Genomic DNA, 15,817 nt, shown 5'->3' with positions numbered 1-15,817 from the left:
ATGATGAGTATATTGGGTAAATGCTCGTGCAATTTCAGGATGTTCGCTACCTGCAAATAGCATATCGTCCAAAACCAGCAGATTGTTTTTATGTGGAGGTAAAAGTTCATCATCAGACAGGGATTCAGGTATTCCTTCAACAAACTTGATTTTTATTTTCTTCAACAATTCATCATACATAGGTTGATAACATGAATAACACCACACAATATTGTCAGGCTTCTGAGATAACACATGTTCAGAATTCTCTAAAATACTTTTTACAAAACAAGTTTTACCACTGTTGGAGGGGCCTGCGATTAAGGCCGAAAATGGTAGTTGCAACCGGGGGTCAAAACCTTCTACAGCAGCCATTATATCTTAAGCTTTAAGACACACTGGGGCTTGTAGCATAAGTCAGTAGCCAAAGGGCAGTGTGGTCCCGTTAGGTAAAAGCATTCTCTTGTCATAGACTACCCTGAATCTTTTAGTAAGTGGGGCATTCCTGAGATGGAAGCCCTTTTTATCCCTAACAATTTTTTTGTAGGAGCTCAAAATCTCCAAGTCACTATTCCGATCGTTTATGAACCCCTCGACCAAGCGTGTGATTGATTCCAAGTTTACACGCGGGGCATTTTCGTAGTTTTGAGTCACGCCTTTGGATTTCAACACCACGTGATTGTCTTTAGTCCTAAAAGCATAGCTTTTGGGCCCACAGGAGGACCATTCTGTGATATGGTTGCCATCTTTGAGTTCACTCGTTAAACCACCCAGATAGTTGCTAAGTGGGGGGCTCCAGTCACCCTGTTTGCTTACATAGACCACAGAGTCTGTGTCATGGTAAAGAACCCTCCTCTGAAGCTGCTCCATGAGGGCGTACAATTCAAGTCGGCCATAGGCCGTGGTAAATGCTGCAAGAAACACATTTACATTACCTGGGGGTAGAACCCACTTTGTGTTACGTCTCCATTGCACCAGGGTAATGTCTTGACTCAAGAATGAAAAATGTGAAATTTCGTATTGGTCCGAAAAAACAAATTCAAAAAATTCTTCGGGGTCTTTAATGATCGTCGTTGTTAGCATATTGCATCTCTGCGAAAGCTTCCCCCAAAGCGAGTTTAAGTACAATTTCGACACATTTCGTTTGGTCTTGTTGACCTCTATTCTGTCAGGGTCAAGAAGAATGCCTTCTCTGTCGTGATAGTCTCGAATGTACTTGTCTTTGCTCTCTTGATCTGTGACCGATGAAGGATAGCCTGAAGCTATCTGCTTGCATCTCAAGAAGGTCTTGATGTACTCTTTAAAAAGAGTGTCTGATTTCCTGGAAAAGTTCCACACTTCAAAGATTTTGGCCACACGAGACCCCTTCTCTAGAGCCTTTGTGAATTCAGGTGTAACCCAGACAGCTGTAAGGGCTCTTTCCTGATCTGAGTGATCACAAGGCTTTTCCTGGTTGTTGTTTTCACTGCAGGTGCGACATAGGGGAAAGAAAAGTTTTCATTGAGGTTCCTTGTAAGGCAACACTGGTATAAACAAACCCCTAGGTGGGTAGACCGTTGCTTTGATCAGACCAAAATAGTTTTGGGGTAAGTCAAAGTCGCGGTGAATAATTTCAGGATGCCCCATAGGATAGCATGAGGAACTCATTACATGAGGATAAAGAGATGTAAAATCTACATAACCTATTGTCTCGTCTGGTTGCGCTACATACCGCAAGGTCAAAGCATTGGTACGGCCTCCATACAGGGCCTGTCGTGGCTCCAAGGGTTCTGGTGGGTCAAAGCTGGAAAGGAAAGCTCGAACATGAGGATCAGACTTTTTGAGTGCGGTCCACTCATGCTCCCACATAACATTCACTTTCAAACCATAAGTAGCCTGTAAAGATTCACATTTGTCTTGAAACTCTAGGTACATTTCACCAAAAGTATTTTGGGTTAGGACACACATGGCCTGTGGCTCAAAGCAAGATTTACAACCGTGGAAGAAACAACTGTTGTACTCAAACACGGTCTCAACACCGTCAATCTGTGTGTATCCATCTACATGATAAGGCCCAAACGCCTTCTCACCCCTATTCAAAGCATGTTGAATAAAAATGTCTTTATCCTGGGCCAAGTACTCCAACCACTGAATGGAGCCACTAGAGTATGACTTAAATTGGCATCGGTAGTTGTCAGGCGAGGGGATAGCTATAGATGCTAGAGGTAGAAAGTGTGTACGATAGGTTTTCATGCATGCCGATGCAATAGTTTGTGGCAAAGAAGGGGGTCGAGTGATAAATGGCAGATATGTGAGGGCAGAACTAATAAACGGGCTCTGCCCGATCACTAAAATGGCCACCCCGATCAGAACTACAGATCACAAAATGGCCGACTGCCAAAACTACAATTCCCAGAAGCAAGGGGAACCCTCAGAAGGTGGAGCCGACCCACAGATAAAAGGTCAAGAAAAACCAGGAAGAGAGAGAGAGAGAGAGGGCGGGAAGGATCTATGAACCATAGAGAAAGAGACAATCTACATTGGCTGGATTTACCGTGTACGAGCTGGACTGTTTTGGACTTACCTGTTGGCGTTTAGACCTGGACCTAGCGAGAACCAGATTTGTGTACCGAACCCTGCTATCCTTGACCTTACCTGTGGCCTGGGTGGACCAGGACAGCGAAACAAACACACAGGTACTGTCATGTTCGAAAGAACTTTAATTCTGGGCTGACTTTGGTGACAGTTTCCCACTTAATTTGTGACAAACGCTCCTAACTTTGAAGAGGTTTGCCACAAGTTGTACAACTCCAGGGGTCAATGCCTGCATCTTTGATGACCTCTGCTCTGAATCTGAGGCACCCCTCGCGAAGGTTAACCACGTCGTTGTCACAGTATGACTCCATCTCTTTGTGGAAATCAAAAGTGCTGTGACATACTGTCTCGTACCATGTCATGAATCTCTCTCGCTCTTTGGGAGACATTTGATCACAACCGTACATTTCAGGTCTCGGATAAGATCCTATATAGTGTAAATTCTCCTCAGATGTAAAAAAAATGGGGAAACCAACCTTTCACAGAGTTCTCAAAACCCAAGGCCTCAGGCATTTGAGACAATCTCATGGGTAAGAAGCTTAAACTGTCAATGTATCTCTGGTTGAAAGTGGGGTCTACAAAACACAAGATTTTACTACCTTGAGCTATGACACTGGGTGCAACGCCTTGCTGTATCAGAGGGTTCAAAAGAAGGTACAAATCATATGCTCTAGAATTGTGCGCTATAAACGTAAAGTTTCTGTACTGGGGTTTTAGAAAGAGGAGTGCACAATTGGGTCCCTCAGCTGACCACTTATCCCCCTTGAAAGTCATGGTAGATACAAAAATAGGCAAATGAACCCCTGATTGTTGATTAGTCTCAAAATCATAAAAAACGTATCTCTGAATGTTCATCTTCAGCCAAGGGTTGAATATAACACTCGTGGGGCACATCTTGAACCACTTCAGAGTCTCTGCTTTTCAAAGGCCCTTTACAGATTGGGCAATGAATGATTCCACACACATGAGGTTTAGGGCTGTCTATTTTAAGGTTGTAATTGCATTGACATTTTGGACATTTCCTGTTAATATCACAACTGCTTACAGATTTACAGGCCTTGGGGTGCCATGTTTCAATTTTGTGTTTTTCGTAACAGTAGGCCGAACGGCATGTCCTGTGACAATCGGCACAGGGTGTCAGGTTTAAGGGCTGCATCGGACATTTTTCATCCAGACATACGGAACAGTTATAACGGCACGAGTGGCCCCCCTTTCGGGTGTAGCCGGTATGACAGGCTGGACACACATATGGTGCGCCTAAAAACGCTCCGATGTTGGTAATGGCATAGTAATGGTCGTTTTGCACATAAAAGTACAGGATCTGAGGATGAGGTTGGGGGTTGTTTTGGAATTAAGAGAGAAGCATTAGCTCTACTGTGGTACAAAACCACAATCTTGATGTTCAGAAAGTTTTCAAATTTGACTGTCAGAGAATGTCACAGCATTCCGCATGCCCAGACCGACAGCATTTTGAAGCTCTCTAGCCTTTTGCAACGCCTCTAGATCCGTACATCCAGGGTTTAGTAAATGTGCTAGGCCTATTGCAAAGCATAGCTTATTACCGTGATTGTGAACGTTTGAGGCATGCCCTTTTATTGTTTATGATTTCTGATAGCCTAATGCAATCTAGCTTCCTTCTCTGCCCCCCACCACCCAGGGGTTGCCTTATTATTTGCACAACAAGCTCCAGCGACCTATCGGCTATGATGGATACATTTGATTGAACAAGTCGTTCCAGCAGGGCTATAAATTGTTCAAGATCTGCTTCACCATTGGGTAAAATAAGAGCTAGTGTTTTGCATGCTATCTCCACAAATTTCCAACTGTAAGACATCGAGGTTCGCCATAATCTCTTGCTCTCTCTAACAGTTCGTTCAGAGTATCCAAAATCATCACGTAAAAAACAGCTTAATCGAGATTGATTCACCCATGTGAAATTGAAAAACTGTCTAATCTCTGTATTGCTGAATTTATTTCTGTACACAACCCTGACATTTCTATCAAGACCATCTCCCTCCTGATTTATTAGACAATTTTCCAATTCCTCAAAAACATCATTCCGTTTCAGACTCTTCTGAAAGGGGCATTAATATCGGGCTGCTTGGAGGGTCAGGTGTAGAAGATCTCAGGCTCTCGTTCATCTGGTTTATTAAAAAAACTAGGGCTGGCGGGATTTGAGATAATTGGTTTTCATATGTTGTTCCTGACTCGTTCATATGTTTAATTATTTCAATTAGGTCGCTGGGAATTTGGGAAAAGAGATTTTCGTCTATCGGAATTATGTCTGATACCCCACCCTCGTTCATCCGTTCAATTAAAGCTAGTAGATCGGGGGTATTTTCGCAAAAAGGCTTTCAACTGTCTCAATTATAGGCACGTCCATTTCGGTAACTGGTTTTAGCGCCGGTATTTGCGTTTTAACAACCGGGGCATTGTTCTATGCCAGAAGGATAGATCCTGACTGTATTGCCACTCGAGTAAATCAACCATTCGTTGGTGTAGCAAGACATTTCTGGATTTTAGAGCCTTTGAAAAGGCCTTGATAAACTCTGCTTGGTCTATTTCAGGTCTGGGTGTTTCTACATAAGAATTGGAGGAATCAAGAAGATTGGCTGCGTTACAGAATAGCCAGTCGTCTACCTGTGAAATGTCATTTAAAACGTTGAAATCATCCGTTTTCCTTGTTTTATTGTGAATGTCAGGCGCTCCGAAATCCTCCGCGGGTTCTCGGTATGTATGGTCTTCTGTGCCGTTATACGCCGGGGAGGAGTCTGTAAAAACATTATTGGTCATTGTTTTAGCATTTTCAATCATAAAAATGTATAATAAACTCTGTATTACTAATAACATAAGGGCTTCATACCATGTCCGTGTAGGGCCGTTTCTTGAAGAAGTAACTTTTTGGGCCTGGGAGATTCTTCGCAATGCACTTGCGCCGATGTTGTGCCCTGTTTGGGGCGGAAATATGTCGCTTGGTTCCTGGGTGGTGTTAGGGTAAACCCGTTCGAACAGAAAGGCAGAATAGCATCGATGTCCTCGTTCAGAGTACACGAAGCACCCGTGATCCTTCTTTCGGGTCTGTCCGCTGTAAACACAAAAAATAGCTTTTAATATAGGGTTCACACTTTGTTTTTAATGTATACATTTTTTTTTTACTATTGAACTTACATCTACAATAGTGTGACGGAGACTGGCTGCTTTCGGCGCTGCACGCAGTTTGATTCTGAGAATCCCTCTCTGACAAATTCGGTTCCAAATCATCTAGCCCACGGAGCATCTGCGTAAAGGATTGCGAGCCTACAGATGTTAGATAATATTAACATGTATACGAAATATACACATTTTTAAAATATGAGAATACGGGCATTTGACATATTACCTTAAAATCATTGTCCATCAGTTTTAGAATAGTGATATCACATTTTTAATATTCATACAATTCCCTCTCCAAATCTAATATTATTTTCACTAACTCACCTTCAGAAAGCTCCATTAGGACCGATTCCGAGATTAACTGTTGGCCTGATAACTCTTCTGTCTGTTGGCCCGGAGTCTTTTGAGGTGCGCTATAGGATGTCTTACCGTCTGGCTTCACTATCCTGCAATGAGTTTACAGAGCGGGGGTGCCGTTTTTTTCGGGCGTCATCCTGTATTTTCAATAATTTGATGCATCACATTTGTAAGTTCTCTCAAAAGAAAAAAACGTATTTATTCTCTCTAACAACGTATGTATATAGTTCCCCATTGCTTTACATCTAAATAACAAATAGGTATTGTCTCTGGGGTTTTGTTGAGCCAGAAAGTCATCACGTCCTCCACCACAGCTTCCCGGTATTTGTTGTCGTCCACCAGGGTTTGTCGGATTTCTTTGAGTTTCTCGTGGATGTAGATCGCCTCCTTCAGTTCATGTAGGAAAGCTTCGGTTACCCCGTAAACTCTGGGAATAGAAGGCACAAGACCCATAGACTCCAGGGCTCTGACCAGCGCAGGTATAAACCTGCAGGACCACAGTCTTTTCACCAGCTCCTCAAAATGGTTGAAGAAGTAGTATTTTGGGGGCTCGTATAAACACGGATGCCGGCGCTGGCTGGGGTGATTGATCTCAGAACCGATGCATTTTTCACGTATATACCTCTCCAATCACCACGTTTAAAAGTGTGGCTACAGAGGCCTTGATGGTGTCCACAAAAATAGTACTGACCACCCCATCAAACACATCCTCAGGCTGTGGACATGTAGGGGGTGTCGAGGGTCTTGGCTGGGGGGAGTAGAATGGTTGGCTGCGAGGCATACAGTCCTTAGGGTCTGGCCCCCATGACGTATCAGAGTCCAGGTATGTTATAGGAATATCCATGGTATATGCTGAAATGAAGAAGTGGAGGCTTTAAGGGACCTCCTTTTATTGTAGAACCAGGCCTTTGGGTGGGGTCAGGGCGTGGTTAACGCAGCCGCATACTTAGTTTTCTTCGGGGGCTGACCCTTCTGAGGATGAGCCTTCTTGGGATTGCTTTGAATCATAATCCTCAGGATTCGTATATATTATGCACTTCCTTAGCCAAGCAATGCTCTGCCACTGTTGGCTCTGTACAAAAAGAACGTCCAACAACTCTAACATGCTCAATTCCATTAGATCCCAACTTTTAAAAGGAATAAGCATGCGCAACCTGAAATCCCCAGTCAGGCCACCATCACGAATGTTTTGGTTGCGGGTTTCCTCGTTGCTGATATAGAACTCCACGCAGCCACATGGAAGTCCATTCTTTCTCTGTATTTTCACCCTGTGAAATACTCTTCCTGAGGAGTCTGGGGTACCTTCCCAACGGGTCTCGTAGCCTGTGAACAAGCTATACCCCTTGGTGATAACTCTCAGTTCGGGACACAAAACCTTGCGAAAAACCGTCCAGTCTTCAACCCCATAGTCCACTCCTAAAGTCTGGTCTGTATATTCTCCACCTTCGGCTACAGTATAGAGTTTCACTCTACGGGCCGGGTAATCAAACTGATACCCCCAGTGCTGTCCATTAGACATCATCACTTGATCTTTCAGTGCAGTTGCGGGAGGTATTTGGGTTCTACACACACATATAAACCAATTTTTTGGTGCGTCGTATATTGTTGCTTTATACTGGGTCTTTTCTCTGTTTCAACCAAGGTCCTGCTTCCGTTGTTACGGTCATCACTGCTTTACCAAAATCCATGTTTATTTTTAAAATCTTGTTTAGTGTTCTGGGGCCGCATGTGTGTCTGGGGCGTATTTATAAGACGTCTGCCTCCAACACATAACCCCCCCGGACATTCCTAATTCATAGACAACAACCCTAAGAGCAATAAAACAGGGGGGTGTGGGGTCATCCTCTTTGAAATGTTCAAACACAACCCCCCCAGTTCAATGAGGGCCCTACACATCAATCATCATGACAACTTCAAAGAGATGCAATATAGATATAACACACACTCTAACACGTGACAGAACAGGATAAAACTATATGACCCTAACCACGTGACACCTTCCCGCCAGGATGTCCAGACCGGATGCCCTTATTTGGGCATGTACGAACCAGCCGGACATAAGGTCATAAATCACGATTTTGACCGATGCTGTCTCCTTTATTCTCTAACAGTCATGGCTTCCTGACAACACAAAACATTATAAATGGGTCTTTCTACATGCTTTTGATCTTACATATTATGTAATCCATTAAACAGATTAAAGTTATTTATACATTTGTTTGTCATTCCAATGATTTGATGATTGACGTTCACTGTAGTGGGTCGTGCGCGCAATCCAAATTGGCCTAGGTCAGTGAGGACGCCACTTCCACAACTTTTACAACCTTAAGCACTTTAACCTGTAGTTTCTATACTTGTGGATAGGCTCTAACATGCAACTGATCACCACAAGCTTCAGTGCCTATGAACGTAGAATACATAACCCCCTGATTATATAGGAAAGCATGAATGTCATTCGATATTGCATTACAGAGGCATTTAATCATGGGCAGGCAGCCGCTGTCTGGTGAAGTTTGCGGGTTATGACCAATGAAATTAATGATTGAGGACAGGTTTATGCAGTATTCCATGGTGTCTGTCTCTATACCAGTGGTTTTGGGGAGCTTATTCCCTCTGCAGGTCTCAACAAGGAAGTATGGTCACCAGACTTCCACCTGGCATTTCTACATTGGTTGGTTACCTGCATTAAAAGGCAGCGTTTCGAAACAGAGGCTTGCAACTGCGAGGAGGAGAAACGTGACCACTGCTCTGAGTCCAGGACGAGAGATGCAAGATGAGGCTACGGGATACAAAGCTTTCCAGCTCTGCTGTTGAGACATGGTCATGTCCGAACCTACCTACTAATACAGCGTGAGTTATTTAGGCTATGTCATCCTGTTGGCTTTTATACCCGACTTTTCGCTGTCCCTCTAGCCTCCTCATTGCTTGCTACTCTACTGTTGAGGATGTCGACCTACGAATGCACAAACAGGCTGCCTGTCCAACACCCAGATATGGATCTACACCACTTCTACCCGTGACAGCAGCCTTCCTGACAACGCTCTATAGCCCTGCTAAAAGGGACGATCCCAATTAGGCCTTCCTCAAACATTGGCGTGAGTGAGCTTAAGTAGCCTTTGAGTCCATCAGGACATATGCACAGTGTCAATAAGCCTATGGACACAATTGGGCCTACAGCTTGACCGACACTACTGGTAGGCTATAGAGACATGTGGAGTGGGAGGCCCCGGTGCACAACTGAGCAAGAGGACAAGTATATTAGTGTCTAGTTTGAGAAACAGACGCCTCACAAGTCCTCAGCTGGCAGCTTCATTAAATAGTACCCGCAAAACACCAGTCTCAACGCCAACAGTGAAGAGGCGACTCCGGGATGCTGGCCTTCCAAGCAGAGTTGCAAACAAAAAGCCATATCTCAGACTGGCCAATAAAAGATTAAGATGGGCAAAAGAACAGACACTGGACAGAGGAACTCTGCCTAGAAGGCCTGCATCCCAGAGTCGCCTCTTCATTGTTGACGTTGAGACTGGTGTTTTGCGGAGACTATTTAATGTAGCTGCCAGTTGAGGACTTGAGGCATCTGTTTCTCAAACTAGACACTAATGTACTTGTCTTCTTGCTCAGTTGTGCACCGGAGCCTCCAACTCCTCTTTCTATTCTGGTTAGAGCCCCACAACCGACACTGAGGATAACGCCAATCTGTCTACCCAGGTTCAGTGGGTATAAAAGGAATTTCCATTGATGGAAAAGAGACTGGGAGAATCTGCAAAAGCAGGGGGAACCAACAGGCTCAGTCGAAGTAAAGAGGATCCAACTCATTGACAGTATAGATGAGAGGATATACAGAGGCCTCCATTTGTCTTCTTACAACACTGCTAAGGACATGTTCAGGGTGCTGGAGAACAGATATGGAAACAAGTCTACAATTGCCTTGGAGATAATGGAGGATCTGGAGAAAATCCCTGCTTTAAGGGCAAATCAGCCTAGGAAAGTTAGACATGATCCAAACTATAGAGAAGGCCCTTGATGACCTCACAGAGCTTGGAAACACAGGAGCCATCAACAACCCTCTAGTGATCAGATTCATAGAAAGCAAGTTACCTGACAACATCAAGAGAGAGTGGCTTGTCTTCATGGTTAATCCGAGGAATAATGTCACACCAGACAATCACTTTAAGAATCTTCTTAAATTCCTGAAAACACAAGAGGAAATTCTTGAAAAACTGGAGCAGCTGGGAGTGAGTGAAAGGCCAGAAAAGAGAAATACTTGCATGGAGAGGAAATATGCGTCCACGCGGTCCACAACGAAAGGCGGCTGTGTTGTGTGTGGAGATGAAAAGCACAGAGAAAATATATTATTTTGCAAGCGTTTCAAGGAACTGAAGCCGGTGGAAAAGTTAGCTGCTGTAGAAAAGCTGGGGGCCTGCAAGAGGTGCTTGGTCTGTCATGGAGAAGATGATGAATGCAAAGAGACATACCTGTGCAGGAACAGAAACTGTAAAAAAGACAATTTCTTTCTATGCCTGAAGGGAGACTTCAAGAGGAGTAACTCAGAAAGAAGACAATTCAATGTGAGAAGGCATAGGCGGACTGAGGAGCAGGAGGAATTTGTATCTAAACTCTCCCCAAATTCAAGAGAGCGTTCACCAACATCACCGCAAAGACAAACTGTGGTGAAAAGATCCAGCTTGGAGAGATTGTGTCAAGTGCAGTAGAAGAATTGTCAGTTATTCTAATGCTGCTCGAGGTAACTGCCAATGCAGGACAAAAAATTGGAACCGTGATCGACTTGGCATCGGACACAAATTATATCACCCACAGAGCTGCCAGGAGATTAAATCTTCAAAGTGAAAACATCACTTTAGTCGTCCATGGAGTTGGGGGGGATGGCCATGAAGGTTAAAACCAGAAGATAGGGGGTCAAAATGCCTAGAGGCCCAGAAAGAGCCCATGAGCTTGTCTGCTATGGTTTGAATGAAGTTGCCAACATCCACAGAGTCAAACCTGAGCAACTCAAGAAGTTCTTCCCAGAAGTCAGTCTAGGAGATCTGAGGAGACCGGAGAGCATTGAGCTACTGATAAGCCACCGCGAAGGAAGACTTGCTCCGCAAAGAGTGAAGGTGATTGGAGACCTTGTCTTATGGGAGAGCCCGCTAGGAAAGATTGTTGGTGGAGCACATCCAGATCTGTTTGAAGAAGTCGATATGGCCGCGCACAGGTCTGGAACGCACTTTGCTCGATCCGTGAGAGCAACCGTGTCAAGTATCAAGAGATAACTAAAACACAAGTGTTCACAGCTGAAACCAAAAGCACAGTTGCTCGCAAAGAGTTCTTGGATTGGTGGAAATGGGATAGCATTGGAGCAGCTTGCGAACCGAAGTGTGGAGGATGCCAGTGCGGAAATTGTCAACCAGGAGGCAAGGAAATGACTCTGAGTGAGGAAAGGGAGCTGGAGATCATAAGGAAAGGCCTCACCTACATCAAAGCAGATGCTCACAGCGATGAACCGCACTGGGACACAAAATACCCCTGGATTCAAGATCCAAGTTCCCTTCCCTACAACAGGAGTGGGGTTGAAGCCACCTTCTTAAGAACAGAAAAACAACTCAAAAAAGAGCCAGAGTGGAAAATAGCATACACTGCTCAAGTGCATGAAATGGTAGAGAGAAGAGCAGCAAAGAAACTCACCAAAGAGATGATCGCCAGCTGGAAAGGACCAGTATGGTATGTCAGCCACTTGGTGGCGCCAAACCCACACTCTGTCACAACACCTGTGCGACTGGTATGGAACAGCAGCCAGAAGTTTAAAGGGGTCAGCATGAATGACCTGCTGCTGAAAGGGCCTGATGTCCTCAATCCCATCCAAGCAGTACTACTAAGGTTCAGAAGAGGTGTCCATGCTGCTCTTGGCGACATCAGGAAGATGTACAATTCGGTGTGGTTAGAAAACCTGGAGATGCATCTCCACAGATTACTCTGGAGAAACACTGAGGAGGAAGAGATTGAAGAGTATGCCATCACCAGAGTCAACATTGGCGATCGACCAGCAGGGTGCATTGCACAACTGGCCATGAGAGAGACAGCAAAACTACCCATGTTCGCTCACCTGGAGGAGGAACGTAGGATCCTTGAAGAGGATGCCTATGTCGATGACATCCTGACTTCCCAAAATGACTTACAAAAGCTGGACAAGGACACCAAAAGAGTTGAAGAGATCCTGAGGACAGGCGGATTGTTCCTCAAACCCTGGGTCCGGTCAGGCCAAAGTGGGAGGCAGGAGATCGTACCAGGAGAACAAGGAGCGGTGTCAGGCACAGTACTTATTCTCCCAAACCAGATGAGGAAAGGAGACAAAGCCCTTGGAGTTGGATACCTTGTTGAAGAGGACAAACTGTACCTTTTTTCTCAAAGAGGAAAAAGATGAGAGTCAGACAAAATCTCCTTGAAGAAGAGGTGAGGGGGAAAACTCCAAACCCACTGACGAGAAGAGAACTGCTAAGCCAAGTAGCTAGCCTGTATGACCCAATAGGCCTCGTCGCACCTGCCAAACAAAAGGGCTCCATTCTTGTCAGAAAGGCGTTTCAAGAAGCTGGAGGAAAAACTCTGACCCGAAACACGTGGGACAAACCTCGGTCTGAACAATTGAGAGAAGAAGCCATCAAACTGTTTGAGGAGTACACACGTCTTGGCCAAATCACCTTCCACAGAAGCCTCACACCAGTCAACTGGATTGGTAAACCTTGGGGAATAACATTCTCTGACGGAAGTGAGAAGAGCTATGGAGCCGTAGTGTACTTCAGATGGGAAACCGAGCAAGGCATCCAAGTCAAGTTGGTTGAGTCCAAAGCAAAACTTACACCTTTGGACCAAAAGGGGGAGGCAGTGAAAGCTGAAATCTGCGGTGCTGTCTGCGCAGCATGACTTCGAAAGTACGTTGAAAAACAGTCGTATAGAAATTGAACGATGGCTCCATCTGCTGGACAGTCAAACTGTGGTGGGAGCTATCCAGAGAGACAGTTATGGGTATCAATCTTTCTTCGCGAACAGAGTTGGAGAGATCCAGAAATCCACATCTGTCGAAGACTGGTGGTGGATCCCGGGAGGCCTGAACAGGGCTGACATCATAACAAGAGGGGCAGAAGACCTCCAAGAAGATTCCATGTGGCAGAATGGACCAGCGTTCCTACGGCAACCTGTGGAAGAGTGGACACAGAAGTCAGCCAAAGAAATTGCAGCTTATGCCAAGGAAGGCATAAACAAACTTCAAAGGAAATATTTCTCTGCAGCACTGACCAGAGCGCAGGCCAAGAGAAACAAGAATGATGTACTTCCTGAAGTGGGAGTTCAGAAGGAAAGTCAGTGATGCACAGCAAAGCAGGCAGAATAACCCAGATGAACCTAAGACTAAGATCCGAAGACCACCAACTGGTTCTGCGGTAACAAAACTGATTGACATCAGGAAATTCAGCAGCCTGACCAGGCTGATCCGAGTCACTGCCTGGGTTTGGAGAGCTGCAACAAAATGGAAAGAAGTGTTGACCAAGAATTCAGCCTCAAATAAACCAAAGTGGGAGGACATTTTTTTCAACAAACTGGAAGTCCAGAGGCAAACAAGCTGTACTCACTGTTGGGGAGTGTGAAGATGCACTAAGAGACCTGTTCCTTGCAGCTCAAGAAGGTATAACCTTTCAAGACACCACTCTCAGACTCGCTGTTTACAGAGATGAAGAGACTGGGCTCTTGGTTTGTGGAGGGAGGTTCAAGATCTTTGAGGACGAGACTGCTGTACCAATTCTACCATATGAGGCATGGATATCCACTCTCCTAGCTCAAGAGGCCCATGATGCAAACCATGAAGAAATAGCAGGTACACTCCTCCGGATGAGGAAGAAAGCCTGGGTGATAAAAGGCCAGAAGCTGGCTAAAAAGAGAGTTGACAACTGTGTGGTGTGCAGAAAGGCTAGGGCCAGAAAGTGCCAACAGATCATGAGTGACCTTCCACCCGAGCGTATAACACCAGCCAGACCATTTGAGTACACAACAGTGGACTTATTTGGACCATATGAAGTCAAGGACGAGGTGAGAAAGAAAGTCAAGCTCAAGGTGTGGGGAATTGTCTTCTGCTGTATGGCATCCGGAGCTATACACACAGATGTTGTCAGTGACCAGTCAACTGAAGGCTTCTTACTGGCCTACCAAAGATTCACGGCCCTGAGAGGGCATCCAAAGAAACTGTGGTCAGATCCTGGAAAGAACTTTGTGGGTGCCAGACCTGCCCTCAAAGAGCTCTACCACTTCCTGGATCAACAAATTACATCTGAGCTTGAAAATTAAGCTTCAAAGCATGGAACAGAGTGGAGCTGGAAGATCCACCCAGCAGACTCCCCTCACAGGAATGGTGCTGCAGAAGCAGCTGTTCGCACTGTGAAGCGGCCCTTGCACAATATGAGAGGAGAAGGACTCTTCTCATGGAGTGAGTTTCAAACATTTATGTTCATGGCTGCTAACCTTGCCAATGAAAGGCCCATAGATGCCAGGACTCAGAGCCGGGAGGACTGCATAGAATACATCAGCCCTAATTCTCTTCTGCTTGGAAGGACTGGACCTAGGGGAGACTTATGAAGCTTTGAGTTTGAAGACTACTCCTACAAACGGTTAAGAGTCATTCAAGCGGAAGTTAACTGGTTCTGGAGGAAGTTGACTCAGTTGGCTGGACCTAACCTGTTTGTGAGGAATAAGTGGCACACAAAGCAGCGAAACGTGGCCGTTGGAGACGTCGTCTGGCTTGCAGACCAGAACGCTTTGAAGAGTCAGTATAAGCTTGGTAGGGTCGTCAATGTCAACGCTGACAAGGAGGGCATTGTGAGAGATGCAAATATACGAACCTTCCCAAGTTTTCCCATCTCAACTTTGAAGCATGTTCATGGAGACAAAGCAAAGAAACGTTCAACCAAAATCCCTGCTACAATTCTTCACAGGGACGTCAGGCGTTTGGTTGTGTTATTACCTGTAGAAGAGCAGAAGTAAAGCCATCGAAGATGAAGCCGATGTGACCTCCTTGGGTTCAAAAACCAGGAGATCAAGTGGGAGGTGTTGCGTCAAAAGACAGGTATTCATATTCAAGGCGTTCAGATTTTCAACTGATTTCAAAGATAAAACACCAGCAGGGGGCGAAAGAGTGTATGCATTGTGGAACCCATCATTAGCTCGTGTTTCCCTGGGGATCATATATACTGGTGCACCTTTGTGATAGCAGGTGGTGAAATGTTTGGTGAAAAAGCATTTCACTGGAAGTCCTTCATGGAAGAGGAGACTCTCATTCAGTTCATTTAGGATTCTGGAGACTCAACCGGTAGGCACATTGTGTACAATTGTTGCCAGTGAGGTGTTTATTTGTGTTGAGAATTGAGACCAATTGTCTAATTTAGTATAATTTAGATAATGACTACATTGAGTTGTCCCTTGTGTCCTTCAGTCCTTAAAGAGGCCTTTCTCAAGTTTGGGCAAAGAGCTGCAGTGTGAACCATACACAACTTGACAAGTAATTTCCAACATTAACAATGTCTACACTGTATTTCTGATACATTTGATGTTAATAAAATGGACAAAAAGTGCTTTTCTTTAAAAAACAAAGTAATTTCTAAGTGACCCCAAACTTTTGAACAGTAGTGTATATGTTTCCATGTCTAGACGTTCACCCATGTCTAGTTGTATATAATGTTCCAATGTCTAGATGTTCACCTATGTCTAGATGTAT

The 15,817-nt window shown here is 44.8% G+C and overlaps 1 long non-coding RNA gene across 2 annotated transcripts; it reads right to left on the bottom strand.

The window, feature by feature from the left end:
• Positions 1 to 131: 131 nt before the first annotated feature.
• LOC106599564 (uncharacterized) lies at positions 132 to 7,393 on the bottom strand. Of its 2 annotated transcripts, none has more exons than XR_001327497.3 (4): positions 6,031 to 7,393; positions 5,722 to 5,850; positions 5,417 to 5,638; positions 132 to 5,324 (listed from the first exon to the last, which is right to left on the bottom strand). It is a non-coding gene; the product is annotated as an uncharacterized LOC106599564 (long non-coding RNA). The 2 variants fall into 2 exon arrangements; XR_001327496.3 differs by having other exon boundaries at positions 5,722 to 5,830; positions 6,031 to 7,391.
• Positions 7,394 to 15,817: the final 8,424 nt, after the last annotated feature.

This window comes from Salmo salar, chromosome 03, assembly GCF_965601325.2.
Source record: "Salmo salar chromosome 03, fSalSal1, whole genome shotgun sequence".
NCBI classification, from domain to species: domain Eukaryota; kingdom Metazoa; phylum Chordata; class Actinopteri; order Salmoniformes; family Salmonidae; genus Salmo; species Salmo salar.
The sequence above is the reverse complement of the archived record's forward strand: the minus strand, read 5'-3'. Positions and strand labels throughout refer to the sequence as shown.